General features: G+C 33.9%; 1 pseudogene; it reads right to left on the bottom strand.

Annotated features, from left to right (window-relative positions):
- Positions 1–10,548: 10,548 nt before the first annotated feature.
- Positions 10,549–11,305, bottom strand: LOC114379095 (annotated as a pseudogene).
- Between the last annotated feature and the right edge of the window lie 11,885 nt (positions 11,306–23,190).

The raw sequence follows: 23,190 nt of genomic DNA, 5'->3' as shown, positions 1-23,190 counted from the left end.
AAAGGGGGGTGAACTTAGTAATTGGGGTGCGCTCATAAATCTTCCTCAAGAAGCCTCTAGGCGGCAAGCACCTCTCCATTTCTCCTATAAATAGGGGGAGGAGGCTGAGTTTCAAGGGTCCCTGACCCCTATGCTATGCATTTTAGCTGTTTTGGGTGAAAAAACGTGTTTTCGTGAAGAAAATCCAACCTGAGGTGCTTCCGTTACGCTTCCGAGACGTTTCCGTGAGCAAATCCGTGAAGATTTTCCGCCATTCTTCACCGTTCTTCGTTCCTTCTTTAGTCTTCAACTGGTAAGTTTTCGAATCCGAGACTTTCAATTCATTTCTTGTTTTGTTTGCTTCCATCTTCATCTCGTTCACTTTTGATTTTCTTTTCTTTCGCTTTTAATGAGCTTTTTACCGTTTATTTAAGCCGTTATCTCGCCTAATAATTGATAAAATGAATTTCAACCGATCATTTGTGTTATAATCTCGTTTAATCGCTATTAAAATAAAATTCAACCGATCGCTCACGTTGTAACTTCAGTTAAATCAAAAAAAGCAAAATAATAATAAAATAATCAAAATATCTTCGAAAAAATAATAATAAAATAATCAAAATATCTAGAAAAAAATAATAATAAAAAATCAATCGGACGTTTTTCATTGAAAGTTTCCTTGAATGAATTGACTAATGATCAAAGTGAAACTAAGGCTAAAATCAACTCACAAACCAAGCTTTGTTCGCAAATGTCACTCAAAACTGTTTTAAGGTCCAACGCCTTAAAATGGTCCTCTTTGCTTTTATTGGTTAAAATGGACCATTCAAAGCCTAAAATCAACACATAACTTTATCGCTTTTGCAAGAACTACGTAGGTTTGAACAAGAGTGCAAGCAAAAAGGCAAAAATTTGTCACAATAAAACATTGCACACTGATCGAATGGCTTAACTCTCTAATGTCCCTAGTGGAGTTGCCATCTGTCGCAACCTACCCTACGACGAGAGTGCAAGCAAAAAGGCAAAAATTTGTCTCCCAAAAAGGAAAACATGTGGGAGTCGCCACCAACGTTTATTCGAGGAAAACATTAGAAAAACCAAAAAATAAGATTTACGAATTTTGAAAATAAGGGTTCGAGAGTTGTTTATGCATGGGGAAGGTATTATCACCCCATGCGCCTATCACGAGGGACGACAGCCTTTGATTGAGTGCACAAAACATGACTTCAAAATTATATATTTTCCCTTTTTATATTTTTTATTTTTTAGGGTCAACAAGGGTGTTGCCCTTGCTCCTATGTATCCTCGGGTGCGATGAGGAATTCAGACCTATGTAGTTCTTTAAAGTGAGAAAGTTTGTGTGTCAAATTGTTTTTTATGCTTTTGAAAGATTCTTTTTTTAATAAGAACAAAAAATTGAACGATCTTTTGTCTTGTGCCCCTTTTGCCCCTCCTTTTTGGTATCTTTTGCATTCTTGATCAAAACATTGAACGATCTTTCATCTTGTGCGGTAACTGGTGTCGAACAACGCAATTTGGCTAGCGAGAATCAAAACATCAGTGAATGATAGTCCCCGGATGAAATTAGGGTCTGACAACATGCCTAAAAAAGTCAATCCTCTTTGTATGACATACTTTGTAATCCTCTTATGAGGTTGTATTTTTGCAGCTTTGAGATTAACCTTAAGCTTGCATGACCAAGTTTCTTATGTCATAGCCAATAATTTTCTTTTACAGATAACAAGCATGATACCTTTTAATCTGATAGTTCTCCCAACTTGGTCTTATAGAGGTTACCCTTTCTCTTAGTAGAGAAGTGCAAAGACCTATCCTTGTTCTGGATGATACACTCATCTTTGTTAAAGGAAACAACATATCCATTGTCACATAACTGACCTATGTGTTAGTCGATGAATACGACTAACTTTTGTGTAATAAATATGTGCAAATTGTATCTAACTCCTCCCATTTATGGTTATTTTGTAGTATTGTAATTACTTTCTGTTAAATATAGGTAATAAGTACTTAGTACTCCTATTTTGTGTATTTAATAATCATTTCCTTTCAATTTCAGGTTAATTAGGCAAGTTTGTGAAGTGCTGATTTTTAGCTTCTTGCTAAGCCAATCTGTCGGCTTAGCGAGCCATCCCCTGAGCGCACCACTCTTGCGGCTGAGAGCGACGAAGAATTTGGAAGAAGGATGAGCTGGACACACGCGCTAAGCGAGAGCTCATTCTGCTAAGCGCACCGCTTGCATGCATCCGCTAAGCGAGAAGCCGGACGCTAAGCTGAAATTCACTTATGCACGCTAAGCGAGGCAGAGTTGCGCTAAGCGCGCAAGCACCAACAAGGCCACCTATTTAAGCCTGAAATCAGAAATGGAAGGGGAGTTTGGGCTTTTCCTTGAGCTTCTACATTTTTAGAGATTTCTAGAGAGAGAAAGGTCCAAGTTCCAGAGAGTTTTGAGAGCTTTTGTTGTGCGAAGACTGGCAGAGAACAAAGAGTGAAGAGGAAGCCATCCTGAGAGCATGAGATGAGTCTGTGAGTGATTGTGAGGTTCTAGAGGTGGAGGAGACATCCCTACTACTTGCATTTCTTCAATCCTTCATTTTTCTCTTCTTTTTGTTGTAAAGGAAGCTTCCCAGATATGGAGAGCTAAATCTTTTGTTGGTTCTTCCATGTAGGTACTTGATGTAAATATTTGTATATCTATTTAATGATGTTTTATGTGTTCTCTGTGCTATCAGTACGTCATTTCAGTGTGCTTTTTCCTTGATCATGTAGATGCATGCTTTGTTAGGATCATTCAACAGTGGAAATTGGTCTGATTCTTAGAACTTGATAGGACAAGGCTAGTTTATCGTATTATCACGAGGGATCGGGGTATGGTAACCTAGTTGTTTGTATGTTTGTCTTAATGCGATTCTGGTTGAGTTTAGTCCAACAAGAGGAATCTGCAAACAATGCTTGATTAGGATTAGGCTAGACTATCACGAGGGATCGGGGTTTAGCATTTCAGTCGACACCATAGAACACATGAGCATTGTTAAGCAGAGAATATCCTTATAACATCAGGCACCTAATAGGAAGACCAACATGTTGTCTACTTGTCTTTACACATCATTACTCATGTGATTTTCCTTTTTAATAGTTAGTTTACATACCTATTCATAGTCCATACATATCTTTTCATACTAGACACTTATTCACTGAATATAGCTTTACCAAGTAATACAAGTTTCCCGAGAGTTCGATACTCGGTTCTTACCGTTTTATACAACTTGCGCGATCCGGTGCACTTGCCGGGCTCGACCACTATGCTCAATAGATTGTATTTGAGTCCTTCAACAAACAAAACATTATCAACAGAGGGATAAGGATGTATGCCTATCTTACCCACTCCTGTGATTTGACCTTTTGATTCCCTCCAAAATGGTGGTTCCACCATGATAGGGAGTTAAGCATTGGAACATACACTTTTCTTCTATCATGATCCATGAGCAACCACTGTCCAAGTACCATGATAGGTGTTTACTTCTTGCTATCAAGGACATTTGCAACACGAATTATCTTTTCCTTAAGTACCTAAATCCTTTTGGGTCCTTTCTTGTTAGTTTTAAATGCATCGGACACGCCCTTTCTAGGTTGATCCTTGCATTTGGGATTCATGTGTCCAACTTTTCCACAAAAGTAACAAATAATAGTATCTTCATCATGAACATAAATATCTCCCTCATATCCATTCCCAAATCTGTTAGTGGGACATATACAGTATCTTAACAATTTGTCAAGACTTGTGATTCCACCAACAAATTTAGTCAATGTAGACTTTAAGGTTCCAATTTCCTCAAGAATTTTTACAACATCTTGAGGTTGACCCTTAAAATCTTCATTCTTTAAAAGCTCTTCATTTGAAACTTTCACAAATATTTTGTGTTCTGCACATTCCACCTAGAGATTATCTTTGCTCTTTTTAAGATCCTCATAATCTTTGTGTGTATGTGCACATTCTCTCTAAAGATCATTTCTTTCTTCATTTTGATAATCATGAGGTTCATTAAGTTATTCCAAATTTTTTGCAAATATTTTAGTTCATTTTCCAAGTCCTTAAATTTTTTCAATAGAGTAGATTTTCCTTTGGTGATTGTCTCATTCTCAAAATAGAGCTTAGACTCTTTTATCTTAAGAGCTTCACAAGCATTACATGTCTAAGTGGACTCGTCCAGAGTAAAATCTACTTTATCTTGAAAAGCATTTTCATGTTCCTTATGATCTCTAGATAGCTTCTTAAAGTCTTTTCACAAGTTTTTCTAAGCTTTTGAAAGAATGGACAAGTTTGATAATAGTTCATGATAGGTCTGTTTAAGCTCATCAAAGTTTACCTCATCCTCTTGGTCTGACTATGATTCTTTAGAGGCTATATCCCCCATCAAACATAGGTTAGCTTCCTCTTCATCCTCATTAGACGAGGTGTCGTCTAGGTCATCCCAAGTGCTCATGAGGCCTTTCTTTTCATTGGACTTTAGTACTTCTTCTTGTCCTAAGACTTCTTCAGTTCTAGACATTCATACTTGAAGTGTCCAGACTTCTTGCGTTCATAGCATAATATGGAGCTTTTGTCTTTGTCTTTCCTTTCCTTGAACACCTTTTTGTAAGAGTTCTTCTATTTGGATCTACTTTTGTTCTTCCATATTTTATGGATCTTTTGTGAGATGAAAGCAAGCTCATCTTCATGAGACTTATCCTCAAATTCTTCATTAGAGGAGGAGTTATCCACTCTAAGAGCTCTGGACAAGCCTCCAAACGTTGATTTTGAGGATGACTCTTTGGATGATGAGGCCTTTTGGGTCTTTTTGGATGTTGAGTGCTAGAGACTTCTTTTTATTAAGTCCTTCATCTTGTTGTAGTTCTTGTTCATCAACCATAAGAGTTCCAACGAGCTCTTCAAGGGAAATTGAGTCAAGGTTCTTTAGAGCCATCAATGTTATTACCTGTGGTCTCTATTTCCTAGACGAATTTCTCAAAATTTTGTCAATATGATCATAGTTATCATAAGTTCTTCCTAGAGATCGTAATTCATTTAGAATGGTTTGAAAGCGCCCAAACATACTTTGTATGTCTTTGCCTTCCTCCACAGAGAAGAGTTCATACTTATGTGTGAGGAGAATTAATTTGTTCCTCTTTACTTGTGACGTTCCCTCGTAAGTTATAGCTAGGGTATCCCACATCTGCTTGGCACTCATGAAAATGTGTACTTTGCTGTACTCTTCTTTTGATAGAGCACACAACATAACTTTCTAAGTCTTTGAGTTGAGCAGGAATCTAATTTTTTGCTCCTCCACCCACTGGCTTCTTAGGATCTCATTTAGTTCATCATCCTATGGAATATAATTTTCATTTTCTACCACATTTCATAGGTCGATGTGAATAGACTCAAAATGAGTCATCTGCTCCTTCTAGTAATCGTACTTCACACCTTTGAACATCTGTGGCTTGTTGGTAGAATACCTTTATTCCATCTCTTTCTTTCAGTTCTAGATCTTTTCCTTAGTATTGTCAAATACTCAACCTGTGAGGGCAAGCTCTGATGCCAACTGAAATATCAACAATCCCACTAGAAGAAGGATTGAATAGTATGTTAATCAAATATAATAACTTTTTGCAAATAAATTTTTTTTCACAAAGATAAGAAAGACAAATATAGATAGTGTTGTCCACTAAGTTGAAAAACAAGTTTAGATGAAAATAAAGTGTTGTCGTCTAGTAACAAATAAACAATATTTTCACAAAGGTTTTTCAAATAAACACTTGGTGAGAAAGTATATCAAGATGAGCTTAAAAGAATACTCAAACAAACAACTTCAAAGAGAAGTAGAAACACTTGGTTTATACTAGTTCACTCAAACAAAGTTACGTCCAATTTTCCTATAAAGGGTCCACTAGTCAGAACTTTGATTACAAGCAAACATTCTATCATGCCACTCCCAGCTATACAACTATTCTCTTTGTCACTCCTAGAACACCCTTAGACTCCCCTGAATCTAAGAACAACTAAGTATTGTTAAACACTAAGTCACTCCTGGTTTTCACAAACAAAAGTTTGACCGAATACAATGATTCAATAACACTCAAAGAGTGGATACATAGTTAAGCTCAAATAAAAATAAACTTTTCTTAGCCAAGGATGAAAAGTTTAAGTGTTAAGTGTGTCATCCACTAATTTAGTAGAGTTTTACTTTAGAGAATGATCGAGGCCGTACCCGAATCAAATAAATATTAAAAATGCAGTATCTAGGAAGTGATCCTAGGTCGTCTCCCAACGAGCAATGGTCAACCAACGTTCATAATAGATAGTGATAAAACAATAACGAATTGGGGGGGGTGTTTGTTTTTGTAAATTAAACAACGAGCAAATTTAATTAGAAAATATCAGAATTAAAACACGTTTCCCCTTGATTCACAAGCAAGTCTCTTATCCTAGGTTATGAGAATTTATCCTTTATCAGTTCAACCACTTAATCCAACCCTAAATTAAACTACTAAGCGAAATTTAACATAAGGTTGTCATTATGTGATTAAGCAACACATACACCAATTAATCATGAACGAAACTGATCATTAAGCATGAACGTAAATTAAGCGCAGAGACAATTAATCAAGCAATAAGCATGCAGGGATTAATAACAACAAATACAGAGTAATTGGTGAAGAGGAAAAACTGATCAGAATTCAATAGTGATAATAAAACCTCAAAGAGAGTTGTGCTTGATCCTCAAGAGAAAACAACGCTGGAGACTTAGTCTTCCATTAATCAGTAGAAAACGAAATTGTAGAATGAAGCATAAAACGAAATTGCAGATTGAAGCAGGAAATGAATTTTATTGCTACGTGAATAGTAAAAACTGGAATTGCAAAACCTAAAATTATTCTTTCTCCCCAAAACGAAAAGACTCCCTAAAGCTAGAACCTTGGTGCTGTTATATAGGTTCTCAGCCCCAAAGCTTACAAATCTGTTTTAAGTTCAAGCCCATAAATAAAATAAAATCTGGGCAAGATAAGATTTGATAAAATAAAATCTAGATGAAATAAAATCTAGATAAGATAAGATAAGATAAAATCTATATGAAATAATATCTAGATGAGATAAAATATGGATAAGATAAGATTTGATAAAATTGTCTGCTCTCTTCAAGTCCAAGCCCAATTCCGGATTCAAGCCTAATTGCTTACAATTCTCCTGAAATTAAATTAAAAATACAAAATTAGTCCAGTAGGCCCAAATGATAAAACTGCATAATTAATTTGACAATTAAGGCTAATCAGTAATTAAAATGGTAACAAAAAGGGTTAAGAAATTGGAGAAAATAATAACACATCAGAGAACTCGTGCTTGTTTTTCACTTGTATATTCGTTGTTGATTTCTTGACCAAGAGATGTCTTTTATAGACTTCAGTGAAGAATCTGTTACAGGATCATTGTTGAGTCTTGATATGATTGTTGTCTCATAACTAGAGGTGAAATCACATGGCGTGCTCTAAATGGAAAGATAGTAAAAATAGTACAAATAACTACATATGCTCCTCTTCTACGACGAAAGCGACCTTCGAGGAATATTTCACAAATTCATTCTATTCCCATCTATATTTTTCCTTTCCTTAAATTCAAATTTAAGCAATTTCAAATAAAGAGGGACATAGCTGAAATTTGAAAATCAAGAACATGCACTTCCCTTTGTAGCTAACATTGTCCTTTACTGCTTTGTTGGACATCACTTATGTGGATATAAAATGAGTGTATAAGTGATTAAATCTAGTGGATGCATATAAAAACAACTCAATGTGTAGACATTGATTTTCACAAAAAGTAAACCCGATTAATTTAAGAGCGCGTTGTACACTAAATATATCCTAGTTAAATGTTCCCACACTTGCAATCAATGATATCCTAGTTAAATGTTCCCACACTTGCAATCAATGATATGCCAACATTGATAAATATAATTGTGGAATTCCTTTGCGCCCACTATCATACGAATGAAATTTGCTAAATGTATAAAGTATTAAGCCATTGCACTCAAAATCCAACAGATGCAAAATTAAACTCTTCGCCTATGGTTCCAACAAGTCTAGCTAAATCAGGGGTAGAGTTCTAACTTCTAAATCATGCAGGGCTATTGCATCTTCCATTTCTACTATTGCATCATGCCCCTTCTATTGTATTTCAAAAAATTCATATTCCAAAATGTAAAATTTATTCTAAAATGAACTTTTCGAAATGCAATTAAAGGTGCAGCATGTAATAATAGTAGGAGTGCAGGAAACATGTACCCCATGCAATTGTTCACAATTAGTTTCAAGTCTTCTGTCTGTTGTCTTTCCATCTTTATCTTTTTTTGTCAAGTTTTGCCAATATTTCTAGATGGAGGATAATGCTCCCAACGTAACATTGGGGTTCTTACAGTGCGTATTTGGGTTACCGTTTTTCCAAACGTAACCAGTGTTATTTTAAAAGCAACAAAGTGTGTTGGTGTCTTGGAACGCGTGTAACGGATGGTGAAACACACACTTATTCTTGAGATCCGTCTGTTTTGAAGTTAAGTTTAATTGATTTTGATAAAAATTAATTTTGAAGTATAATGTATAAGTAATAAAACCTGTATTTTTAATAGAAAATAAAATTCCAAGTTCCAACCAAAAAGAGGCAAATTTTTATTTTTTTTATAGGCTCCATGCGATACACAGCCTAAACCCAAAGTACTTTTTTTAAAATAATAATAATAATAATGCATCCATGGAACTCAATGTGTAAGACAATCACACAAGCTTACCCTACACACATTCCTACCTATTTGTATGTACTTATCTTTGAGTACATAAATGTGCCAAGGCCATTTACGTGCCTGCTTTGCACTTGAAAAGATAAAATGTGTAACTAGTGTAAAGGTATATTTGTTTAAACTTAAAAAAAAAGTAAAAAAATAATTTAAAAAAAACATAAAATTATTTTTTAAAACAAAATAATTTAAACAAACACAAAAAATAAAAAAATATTTCATTTTAAATAACACTTTTTAGCAAACAAGTTTAAACAAACGGGCCCTTAAGTCTCAAGCGTGTTTAAGAGTGGTGTATTGAATTAGGATTTTAAAAGATTTTAAAAGATTCTTTTATATAAAATGAAGTCTTGTAGTATTTAATCAGGATTTTTAAATAACATAAATAAGTCTTATAATATCCAATTAAGACTTTTAAGATTTCTTAAGGAAGATAATAAAATTAGGTGGTATTCAATTAGGATTTTTTATAACTTATAAAAAGTTTTTTAGTATTCAAAAATATACAAATTTTGATGAATTTTTTTTAAGAAGAATTTTGATTAATTTTATTAGACTTTTTAATATAAAACATCTATCAAACAATCTCATTTAAACTCTTGAGATTTTATTAGACTTTTTTCTTTTTTTTCTATCGGCTATCAAACTTTTTTTTCTCATCAACATCCTCTTCTCTCTTTAATATTCTTCAAGACGCGTGTGTCAAATATATTTTTCCTATTCTTTTGGAATAAAAAAGATGTCAAATATATTCTCCCTTTTGCACTTTTTGGTTTTTTAAATTAAATTAATGTTTGTCTTATGTACTATAACAAACAATGTTTTTCTTACACTGATCATGCTCAGCACATATTTGACGCAATATTTTCGTGATTATCACCCTTAACTTCATCATCCGCATAATTCAACCTCCTACCAATTTTTCACCCACACTACTCCCTTCTAGTATATATTTATTATTGCATCCTATTTAAACATGTCATTAGATTTATCATGAAATAATTGTAGTAATTAAAAAAATAAAAAATCAACATATAATTTTAAATCTATTTTCAAATTTAGAAGAATGAAAAGATGTTATTAGAGAAAAAATTAGTATAGAAAGATATAAAACTAAAATCAATATAACTATTAAAAGATTAAAAAAAATTATATTTATTTTATTTTTTTATCCAATCCTCATCATTTATTATTTTTTTCATTAACTCTTATAATTTTAAATGTTTTTAAAAATTCATAAAATTCTTTCAAATCTTATAAATTTATAAAGTTCTTTCAAATTTTTTAAATTCTTATGATATAAATCCATTAAAATTCAAACTATCATAAAAATCTTATATAAAAATCTGATAAATCATAATAATCATACATAATGTTTAAGATCCACAAAACCTTTTTATGCTTTTAAAATCATAATCCAATACCCCTAAATGGTTAATAACCTGATTGTTGGAACAACTCAATAGAGACAATGTTTTCATAACTTAGATATACCAGTGTAGTTCCTGATTAAAAGGATAAGTATCCATCATTAAGTCCAGACTTCTCACTGTAAGAAACAAGGTTATAAAATAAGCTTTAAAATTCATGTATGTCCTGTTTTTTCCAATGTTTCCCAATCCCTATTCTCAACTGTCTTGATCACAGGTGGTTTTGTATAGAACAGGAGAGAGTCTTATGTTGCAAAGATAACTTAAGGCCTCGACATTGTTCCGAATAAAAAAAAGTTACCTAACAAGCAAAAGAGGCTTTGAACTTCTAAATACTAATGCTAATACTTGAAAGTAAACGTAATTTAACAGAACAACCTTAACCTGAGTAAAAATCAAAGAACACTAGACACTTTTATTTAATGACATTTTTATCCAACTGTTTAACCAGTTCACCTTCCTCAGATTAAATATCTAAATCCCAGATTTTGAAGATATCTCGGCGAGGTGCTCCATCTCATAAGAGGAAGAGTCCAGATTAAGTCCAAAATCAATGATTTCATTCTCCTTCAGGTATTCCTTATAAGTTGGCAGAAAAGGATTGATAGATGGCAAAGTACCAGTCTTTTCATCATCTGGAATTTCATCTGTGCTTGTTTCTACTGCCATAAGTAATTTAACATTATAAGTTGAAGAAGGCTCAGATAAGCGTTTCCAATCAAAAGTTGAAGATTGCTTATTATGTTTTACAGAAGTTGAAGATTGCTAATTAAGTTTCCCATCAGAAGTTGACGCAGTATTAGCACATTCAGAACTAATAATGTAGGGAGGAATTTTTATGACTTCTTCTGTGCTGAAAGATTGAGGTTGGGAGCTGATAATATCTAATAAAGCATTTTTCAAAGGGATCCAATCAGTTTCTGAATTATCAGAATCTTTAACTAGGCAGGAATCAACCCAAGCAAGATCTTCTGGAGAAAGAACTTCATTCGGCCGAGATGCTATCAAATTGAGAATAGCAGAAGAAACTGAAACTTCATTCTCTGCATCTTCGACATCCATTGCTACAAGCAATAAGAAGAAAGAGTAGCTCTACGTGTGGATGAAACTCAATCAATGAAACACAATACAGTAACTTGTTTCATAAATATGGCAATCTAGAATCATGCTTTTTAAAGTTAGTTATGGATAACCATTGACATGACATGAGATATCATTCCGTGACTAGAAAGATATAAAAATAATATTTTCAAGTTCCACATCCAATGCATGCATTCATCAATGCAATCTGGCAAGGAAACCCATAGAACAAACAACCTCACATCATTCCCACAATTGATAAATCACAAACAGGATGTAGGTGCCACCAACTTCCATCAAAGTGTCTACATGTTGGTTTTCTATTTTTTTTTTTAAAGGCAAAGTTGTATTATATGTTGGAAGTGCACGTTGACCTCCACGTTATTTTAATTAATTAATTTTATTATTTTTGAAAAAATTAGTTATTTTGAATCTGGTTCATTTTTCCATCCACATTCATCCCATATCTTTGCAAAATATATTTGCAATCACCTTCGGTAACAAATCACGTACCCATCATCTCACGTACTGATAACTTCTTATCTCACGTCTGATAACTTCCTATCTCACGTTCTGATAACAAGTTGAGAACTCTGTGATGGACAGACTCTATAAGTAGGATGGGGTGCTCTCAGTTTTGTATCACCAAACCCACTTCTCTATTCAGGAAAAATACACCATCTATTCAGAGTGAGTAAGGGTCTGGAAGAACAAAACTGTCTTTCAGGTTCGTGTGTGAGCCGCTTCCCGTTCAATTTGCAATGGCTGGAGGTACGCTTGTAATTCCTTTTAATTTCCGCTGTTTGATCTAAATATGCTATTTAAATTTATTTGCATGTTTAGATCAGTGTATGTATTATTTTACATTTGGTATCAGAGCCTATATGTACCTCTGTCTTGCTTATTGGGTCGCTCCTATGCGGAGTTTATTTTCTAAGTATATGGGTGTTATGTTTTAAGCCTCCTTAATTCAAAATAACATCAAAATTAGGAATGATGTGAGTTTTCTAATTTTTCTATGATTTAAAACGTATTTTTGGGTGTTTAAAATGCACATAATGATGTGGGTTTTTCGAAATTAAGGTAATAATTTTTTAATTTTTTACCCACCGCTGGAGGTTGAAGACGAAGTCTTGTGGGTTTTGTTTATTGTGTTGGAATTGTTAATGTAAATTTTAAATTAACAATATTAAACAAAGCATGAGTTGGTCCAGTGGTAGATGTGATTTGTATTACCTCATTATTTTGGGTTCGAATCTCATTGCTGCCTTCTTTTGCTTGTTTTCGTTTTAATTAATTAAAAGGAAGTATAAATGAAACGAAAACACCTTGGTCTGGTTTCGAACCCTCACCCTACAAGCATGAAAGGACTCCCTTTGCCGCTAAGCTACTGCAATTTAATTGTTTATTAACTGTAGTTCATGTATATTTATAACTTCTGAAGGATAAATTATTTATGCACAAACTGTTTAAAATTGTGTGTCTCTTAAGTTATGTTGAACATGCAATATTATGTTAAATACTGGTATGCATTGGATTTAATCCTTTAAAGTTTATTACATGTTGAATGAATATACGTGCAATGTTATTTTGAATTGGTATACATGTAATTTTTATGATTCAATATTGAGCACATTTGCATTATTAAGTATGTTTATGCAAGGATTATTTTGAATGTTAAGTGATTAATATAATTTTATTAAATTAGAGAATAGCCACAGCATCTTTAATTGAGTAAAATTATATACTAAATTTATAATCACATTAGAAATATTAATTGTGATTAATCATATGTAATGTGATGAAATCTACCCACAGGAATTTTGTTATATTTGTATGATTAATTAGGATAAAATATTAAATTATATTTCTTAATTTACCCACAGGAATTAAGGAAAAGAACATGATTTAATAGTTTTATCATAAAGTTGCATGATGAATCTAATTGAGTAGGACTTTAGCCCACAGGCAAGTTTTGTGTCACTAGATTCATATATTGAGACATGATTTGCATTGGCAAAACATGGCATTTGTTTAGTCTCAAATTTTCTTAATGAGCATGTGTGTTTGTTTGCAATTTCACAATCTATGAATATTTCTTGTGACCTTCCCATTTTGAAAGGTGATAATTATAAGGTTTGGAAGGAAAGAGTTCTCCTTCATTTGGGCTGGATGGATATTGACTATGCTATAAGGAAGGATGAGCCACCGGCTATTACTGAAACTAGCGAACCTGATGTTGTTGATCTTTATGAAAAGTGGGAGAGATCTAATCGTCTCTCCGTTATGTTCATAAAAACCAACATATCCGCTAGTATCCGGGGTTCAGTTGACCAGCATGATAAGGTCAGAGATCTGTTGAAAGCCATTGATGAACAGTTTACGACCTCTGAGAAGTCACTTGCTAGCATGCTCATTATGCAATTCTCTTCCATTAAGCTTACTAGAACGAGGGGTGTGCGTGAACATATCATGCGCTTAAGGGACATAGTGGCTCAGTTGAAAACCTTGGAAGTTACCATGTCTGAATCCTTCCTGGTACATTTCATTTTGTGCACCCTACCTCAACAGTATACACCCTTCAAAATCTCCTACAACACACATAAGGATAAATGGTCTATTAATGAATTGATGACCATGTGTGTTCAAGAAGAGGAGAGATTGATAATGGAAGAGGGTGAGAAGGTAAATTTGACTACTTCTAATTCTGGAAAGGATAGGAAGAAGTCTGTAGGCACCAATAAAGGAAGGATTCTGACTCAACCAACAATTAAAAAGGAGTCAAAGTGTTTCTTCTGTAAAAAGAAAGGACACATGAAGAAGGACTGCCCCAAATTTAAAAGTTGGTTTGAGAAGAAAGGTACACCATTGACTTTCGTTTGTTATGAATCTAATATGATTAATGTGAATCATAATACATGGTGGATTGACTCTGGTTCTACAATCCATGTTTCTAATACCTTGCAGGGTATGGAAAGCCTAAGGAAGCCAGTGGGAAGTGAGCAGTGCATCTACTCAGGGAGTAGGATGAGCTCGCATGTAGAGGCCATTGGAACGTGCGTCTTAGTTTTAAGTAGTGGCTTTAAATTACATTTGGAGAAAGTTTTTTATGTTCCTAGTTTCTGTAAAAACTTAATTTCTGTTTCTAAACTTGCACCTTTGGGATTTTATTTTAATTTTACAGACTTTGGTTTTAATTTACTAAATAAATCTGAAATTATTGGTTGTGGTCAATTGGTTGATGGTCTTTATTCGATTGAATTGCAAAATGACGCTACCTCTATGCACGTTTCTGTTGGGTTAAAACGATGTATTATGAATGAAGAATCCTCTATGTTGTGGCACCGGAGATTAGGACATATCTCTATTGAAAGAATCAAGTGATTAGTAAATGAAGGAGTACTTAGTACTTTGGATTTTGCTGATTTTGAGACTTGTGTAGATTGCATTAAGGGTAAGCAAACTAACAAGTCTAAAAAGGGTGCAAAGAGGAGTTCTAATTTATTAGAAATCATACATACAGACATATGTTGTCCGGACATGGATGCAAATAGTCTGAAATACTTCATAACCTTTATAGATGATTATTCACGATATATGTATCTCTACTTACTTCATTCTAAGAATGAAGCTTTAGATGCCTTTAAAGTTTTTAAGGCTGAAGTTGAGAAACAATGTGGAAAACAAATTAAGATCGTGAGATCAGATAGAGGTGGGGAGTACTATGGTAGATACACAGAGGATGGACAAGCACCAGGTTCATTTGCGAAATTTCTTCAAGAACATGGGATTGTTGTCCAATACACTATGCCTGGTTCTCCGGATCAGAATGGTGTGGCAGAACGAAGAAATCGAACCTTATTAGACATGGTGAGAAGCATGAGGAGTAATGTAAAGCTTCCTCAATTTTTGTGGATTGATGCTCTTAAGACGGTTGCGTATATATTAAACCGAGTTCCAACCAAGGCTGTCTCAAAGACACCTTTTGAGTTATTCAAGGGTTGGAAACCAAGTTTGCGACATATACGCGTTTGGGGATGCCCGTCTGAAGTAAGAATTTATAATCCACAAGAGAAGAAACTAGACCCTAAGACTATTACTGGGTATTTCATTGGATATGCTGAAAGGTCTAAAGGGTATAGGTTCTATTGTCCATCCCACAACACTAGGATTGTGGAATCAAGGAATGCAAAGTTTCTTGAAAATGACTTGATCAGTGGGAGTGATCAATTTCAGAACATTTCTTCTGAAAGGGATCACTATGAAGCTGAACCTTCTGGGACAAGTAATAGGTTGGTAGTCAGTCCCACCCCTCAAGTTAAAATGGGTGTTAGACAACCAGTGATTGAAGTTCCACAAGCTGTTGAAAGTGATCATGTAGATCGAGTTGTTTGTGAGGAACAACATGATGATATTGAACAAACTGGTGAAGAACCAGTTGAACAAGTTCCTCAGCAAGATGACCAAACAACATTAAGAAGATCTACTAGAATAAAAAAGACAGCAATTCCTAGTGATTATGTAGTGTACCTACAAGAATCAGACTACAACATTGGAGCCGAAAATGATCCTGAGACGTTTTCACAAGCCATGAGTTCTAAGGAATCAAATTTGTGGTATAATGCTATGAGGGATGAGATGGATTCTATGGCATCTAACCAAGTTTGGGATCTCGTTGAGTTGCCTATTGGTGTAAAAGCCATCGGATGTAGATGGGTCTTCAAAACAAAGAAAGACTCAGAAGGCAACATTGAGAGACATAAGGCAAGACTTGTTGCTAAAGGATTCACTCAAAGAGAAGGAATCGATTACAGAGAGACCTTTTCCCCTGTATCTAAGAAAGACTCTCTTCGAGTAATTCTGGCATTAGTAGCTCATTTTGATCTTGAGCTGCATCAAATGGATGTGAAAACGGCGTTCCTGAATGGTGATCTAGAAGAAGAGGTTTACATGAAACAACCTGAGGGATTCTTATCTAGTGTTGGTGAGCACTTAGTCTGCAAGCTTAATAAGTCCATTTATGGATTGAAACAAGCTTCCCGTCAATGGTATTTAAAATTTCATGAGGTCATTTCTTCATTTAGCTTTGAAGAGAATGTCATGGATCACTGTATATACCAGAAGGTCAGTGAGAGTAAGATTTGTTTCCTTGTATTATACGTAGATGACATTCTGCTTGCGACTAATGATAAGGGTATGCTATATGAGGTGAAACAATTTCTCTCAAAGAACTTTGATATGAAGGATATGGGAGAGGCATCTTATGTCATAGGCATAAAGATCCATAGAGAAAGATCTCGAGGCATTTTAGGCTTGTCTCAAGAAACCTATATCAACAAAGTTTTAGAGAGATTTAATATGAAAGATTGTTCACCAAGTGTAGCTCCCATTGTGAAGGGTGACAAACTTGCTTTGAGTCAATGCCCCAAAAATGATTTTGAGTGGGAACACATGAAAAATATTCCATATGCTTCAGCAGTTGGAAGCCTTATGTATGCTCAGGTTTGCACTAGACCTGATATTGCATTCGCTGTTGGAGTTTTGGGAAGATATCAAAGTAATCCAGGTATTGACCACTGGAAAGCTACAAAGAAAGTGATGAGATATCTTCAAGGAACAAAGGATTACATGCTCATGTATAGACAAACTGATTGTTTGGAAGTGATTGGCTACTCCGACTCAGACTTTGCTGGTTGCGTTGATTCACGAAGATCAACATCTGGTTATATTTTTATGTTAGCCAGTGGAGCTGTATCTTGGAGAAGTGCCAAACAAACCTTGACTGCTACTTCCACTATGGAGGCTGAGTTCGTTTCTTGTTTTGAGGCTACCTCGCATGGTGTATGGTTGAAGAGTTTCATATCTGGCCTTAGAGTTGTGGACTCTATTTCTAGGCCATTAAAGTTGTATTGTGACAACTTTGCTGCAATGTTTATGGCTAAAAACAACAAAAGTGGAAGTCGAAGTAAGCACATCGACATCAAGTACTTAGCCATAAGAGAACGTGTTAAAGAAAAGAAAGTGGTCATTGAACACGTTAACACTGAGTTAATGATTGCTGATCCTTTAACTAAAGGCATGCCACCAAAGAATTTTAAGGATCATGTAGTACGAATGGGACTTGGTTCCATGATGTAATTTCATTGTACGAACATTTGTTATTTTCAATGAAACTCTTATTCAGTTAGATATTTTCTCATATCGTTTTATGCACATATTTATTTATTTCGAGAAAAATCATTCGGTTTAGATATAGAATAAACATATGGTTTATTCATTAAGTTGAGAGCTAGTGTTGAGAGACTCGATATATTGTGGTACATGGAAGATACTACTCATCATTAGAGGACCTATCGCCATGACTCATATATTATGTTTCTTGTTACGGTTGATGTTGGGTTAAATGGACCAAGTGGGAGAATGTTGGAAGTGCACGTTCACCTCCACGTTCTTTTAATTAATTAATTTTATTATTTTTGAAAAAATTAGTTATTTTGAATCTGGTCCATTTTCCATCCACATTCATCCCATATCTTTGCAAAATATATTTGCAACCACCTTCAGTAACAAATCACGTACCCATCATCTCACGTACTGATAACTTCTTATCTCACGTCTGATAACTTCCTATCTCACATTCTGACAACAAGTTGAGAGCTCTGTGATGGACAGACTCTATAAATAGGATGGGGTGCTCTCAGTTTTGTATCACCAAACCCACTTCTCTATTCAGGAAAAATACACCATCTATTCAGAGTGAGTAAGGGTCTGGAAGAACAAAACTGTCTTTCAGGTTCGTGTGTGAGCCGCTTCCCGTTCAATTTGCAATGGTTGGAGGTACGCTTGTAATTCCTTTTAATTTCCGCTGTTTGATCTAAATATGCTATTTAAATTTATTTGCATGTTGAGATCAGTGTATGTATTATTTTACATTATATATATGATTGTAGCAAAAGCTACATGTACAAGGTGTACATATACAATAGATCTATTGACTGAACTAGCATTTTAACAGGTCCGGTTGAAGGATAAAAAAATAAAAAATTAATCCATTGATCTTCATAAATTCACACATTTAGCAAAGAAAAGAAGGTCACATGATTGTGCAAGATCTACCAAAAAGGAAAAATTATATATAAAGATAAACATAGGAGATATTGTTAGAAAATAAAATTAAAAAATGAGAAATAAATAAGAAGCAAAATGCAAAGCCTTTAATTAAATAACAAAATAAAAGTAGCAAAATAAATTTAATTGACAGCACATGAATAATACTAATGCATTATAACATACAATAAGCATAAGGAAAAAATAAATCAGGGAAAAAATTATTTAGTTAGCCTGGGTTGAAGCGTGCAAACGCTATCCTTAGAGAGAATACGCCTCCACTGCACTGGTAAGAAATTCTGATTGCGCTCCTCTTCCAAGATACGACAACCAGTTGATTCCGATCGTGTGAAGTGAAAGAATTCCCGAATCTTATGAACATCAATACTCTTACTCTAAAAAAAAATTATAAGAGAAGAAATAGAAAATTTTGAGAGAAGGGATGAGATTGTAGCTATGTGTGTCTTTAGAAAAGAGGACAAAGATATATATAAGTATTTATGCAACAACAACAAAATATGATAGTTGAGGACATGACCGTTGGAAACCAACCTACATTTATCAAAACAAACGTAACAAACTAGTTGACTCATTAAAACAAAAATCTTAAGAAAATTTAAAATAAATATTTTATTTTATAAAATAAAATTAATATAAGTAATATATATTTATAAATTTTAAATTATAGTACAAATATTTACCAACACATATAAGGTAGGTTATAAATTTATAAGTCATAACTAACAGGTCCAAAACAACTCATAATCAGTCACATGATATAAAACATAAGAAACTATACTATAAAGGCAAAGTAAAACATTTTTACATTTAAATTTTATAACTATATTAAAATGAGAAAGGCAGAACACGAATGACAAAAAATAATGATTTTGGGTAGACACAAAAAAAATTAATAAGTGGTAGCAGAACACAAACCATGAAGCTCAACATGACAAACAACACGAATTATAAAAATTAAAAATTGTAAAATCAGGGGACAAAAACAAAAAACGGGTGAGCTTGAGGGGAACAAAGTCGAACCAAAAAAAAAAACGAAAAAATTACTGAGATGAAGAATAGGGCACCTGAGACCTCAATTTTAGACGCAGAACACGAGAAGCTGGGCAACAGGGGGAGAACGAACCCTAGGGATGAAGGAGAGGTGAACAAGAATGACTGAAGTCAGAAGTTTGCGTTTTTTTTGGGCCAGATCAAGAAATGTGGGTTTTGAACTGAAACCCGACCCCGAAATACAGCACACAAACCTGCCCCTGAATATTGACAAACTGCAGAATGGACAATTTTTCACGCGGAAGATCGCTATCTGATACGATTCGCAACAAGCTATGATCTTCAATGCGATTCAGGACAACCTTTCTTTCGATTATTCGATTATGTAATCTTTCCTGCGATTTTAACAACCTTGACTGTCATTTTAAATGTTATAATACAAACTAAGGATGAGTATGATTCAACATTCAGCGTAGCACAAAGAGAACAACACACGACAATTGCCTAAGTTACCGTCAACTTTTTGTCTTGTACATTGTTTAGTGCATACAGTACAGTACAAAAGCAAAATAATACAAAATTTACTGTAATACCCTTTTATTATTAATTATTTTAATATAATTTATATTATTGTATTTAAAATAATATATTTTAATACATAATTATATATTACAAATACTATATATATATTTTTAAATATTTTAATATTATATAGTAATATATATTGTAAATAATATTATATATAATATATTATAACACATATCATTATATAATATTATTATATTAAACGGAAGGCCATATGACCAGAACAAACAAAAATTATGAAAGAGCAAGCACGGTTATCAAATGAGAGTAGCGGTTACGAGAAATATCGAGAACGAGGGTAAAAAAGTGCTTTGCGTGGGAGAGAAATTGAGTATTTAAAAGGATATTTTTGCCTTTAGCTTTGTTATTGGGACAACTTTCTTTGTCCCGTAGATTCTTGAGTAACAAAAAAAATTTTTGTGCTGTGTTTATCACTTTTCATTTGCCCTGTCTCGTATTTTTCAGAGAATCAAACAAATCCTAAATATTATATACTACACATACAAATACTCAAAAAACAAAACAAAATCCCGAAAATAAAAAAAATTATGATTATATTAACTCACAATTTATACACAATTGTTATCAATGATCAATCTAGGAGCAAAAAGAACAAAGTAATGAAGCCAAAAATTGAAATATGATCGTGAAATTAATGAAAAAGAATGTAACAAATTTGATTAAAAAAATTATAAGTTGGGAGGAAGAAAGAGCAGAACACATAAAAAAAAAAGTCTTATAAAATGTGAAAGAAGAAAGGTCAAAATAGAGGTAACTTTTTGTAGATTACTATACCCAAAAAAACCAAAACAACAGTATTCTAGGGGGTAAAAATTGGTTTTTGAAGGCTATATCATGGCAGTTCTACCATAGCCGCCACAAGCTGCTATTTTGGTGGCCGCTAGTGAGTACTGAAAACTTCTCTGCTATTAGAATTTTATAGTAGTCTAACACTGCTCCAATCTGCTATAAAGCACTATTGACTGCTATGCATATATCAATAAAAATCGTGCAGAAAATACATTGCCAAACCAAAATCTCTATTTTTGGATGATAGAATACAATATAAAACAGAATGCAATAAAGAATTGAACAACTGTAAATTATACTCTTATTCAAACCCAGATCTTCAAATGAATAAAGAAAGAAAAGGAGAATATTCATTATGACCAGATATTTACATCATAGGAATGATACAAGGAGGCATCAAAGATACTGTTGGAACACACATTGTTCCTTACTCAATTGCAAGAGATGCAATTCACTCCTTCACATATTCACTCATGTATCACTCATTGTTTTCAAGCAAAGAATTGCACACCTACACACTAGGAATAGCACTAGAGACAGAAAAATGATAGAATGAAAAACACACACATTATTAAGATGTATCTGATGCAATCCTACCCCCCAAGGGTATTGGATAGAAGACTCCAAGAGGTTTGGGCTAGAGCTACTAAAGAAGGCCCTAGGGTTCTCATGAACCTTATGATAGATTTTTGACCCCATGGGTCAAGGTTGGATCCACTCTTTGTAAATATTAGAATAGGTTTTTTTCCTTCTTTTGGGTCTTGTATTTTGGTCATTCTAGTAGTATAGGGTTTTAGCCTGTTGGATCGAGTGGCCTCAGAATAATTAAGAAGGGGGGTTGAATTAATAATTCCTAAAACTTTACCAATTAAAAAAGTACTCTTTTAAGGCTTTTACTTTTGTTGTTAAGAGAATATGGAGTAGAAGAGAAACTTAACAGAAAGTAAAAGCGAAAATTAAATGCACAGCGGAAAGTAAAAGAGTAGGGAAGAAGGAAACAAACACACAAGAGTTTTTATACTGGTTCGGCAACAACCCATGCCTACCTCCAGTCCCCAAGCGACCTGCGGTCCTTGAGATTTCTTTCAACCTTGTAAAAATCCTTTTACAAGCAAAGATCCACAAGGGATGTACCCTCCCTTGTTCTCTTTGAAACCCTAGTGGATGTACCCTCCACTAGAACTGATCCACAAGAGATGTACCCTCTCTTGTTCTCAGTCAAACCCAAGTAGATGTACCATCTACTTGTACCACAAAGGATGTACCCTCCAATGTGTTAAGACAAAGATCTCAGGCTGTTAAACCTTTGATACTTTGTGAATGGGGATACAAAAGAATTCTCAGGCGGTTAAACCTTTGAACGCTTTTGTATTAGGGAATGGGAAGAATCAAAAGAATTCTCAGACTGTGTCATTTTGAATTCTTTGACAAGGGAGAAGGGAGACACAAAAGAATTCAGGCGGTTAGTCCTTTGTTCTTTTGGAAAAGGGAGAAGAGAGACACAAAAAGAATTCAGGCGGTTAGTCCTTGGCGAATTCTTTTTGGCAAAGGGAGAAGAGAATGAAAAGGATGAATAGCACGAGTTTTCAAGGTTTAGAAAACCAGAAAACTTCATAAAACTTTTGGTACAAAGAAGAAGAAGAAGAAGTTCAAAGAGATTCAAGGCTTGTAAAGGATTGTAATGAAATGATTGGAAAAGTATTCAAGATTGTTGTTAGAAAGATTGATTGAAAATGCAAAACAAAGCCTTGCTTTTATAGACTCTTCATGTCTGGTCAAGAAGGTCATTCAAAAGAGTTATAACTTTTAGAAAAACTTAAAACCCATTTGAAAAAGTCAAAAACTTTTTGAAGAGTTACATCTTTAGATTTTTCAGAAACAAACACTGGTAATCGATTACCAAATAAGTGTAATCGATTACACAAAGCTTTTGAGTGAAAGGATGTGACTCTTCACATTTGAATTTCAACGTTCAAGGACACTGGTAATCGATTACCAAAACATTGTAATCGATTACAGCCTTTTGAAAATATTTGGAACGTTGTAAATTCAGTTTGAAAACTTTTTCAAACTCATTTTGCTACTGGTAATCGATTACAACAATATGGTAATCGATTACCAGAGAGTAAAAACTCTTTGGTAAAGGTTTTGTCAAAAACTCATGTGCTATTCAAAGTTTTGAAAAAACTTTTTAATACTTATCTTGATTGAGTCTTTTCTTCATTCTTGAATCTTGATTCTTGAATCTTGATCTTGATTCTTGAGATCTTGAGTCTTGATTCTTTGATTCTTGAACTCTTGACTTGTTCTTGATTTACTTGAGATGTTCTTTGATTCACTTGAGTTGTTCTTTG

This window comes from Glycine soja, chromosome 12 (assembly GCF_004193775.1).
Source record: "Glycine soja cultivar W05 chromosome 12, ASM419377v2, whole genome shotgun sequence".
NCBI lineage: Eukaryota > Viridiplantae > Streptophyta > Magnoliopsida > Fabales > Fabaceae > Glycine > Glycine soja.
Note: the sequence above shows the minus strand (reverse complement) of the source record. Positions and strands in the feature narration are given on the sequence as shown.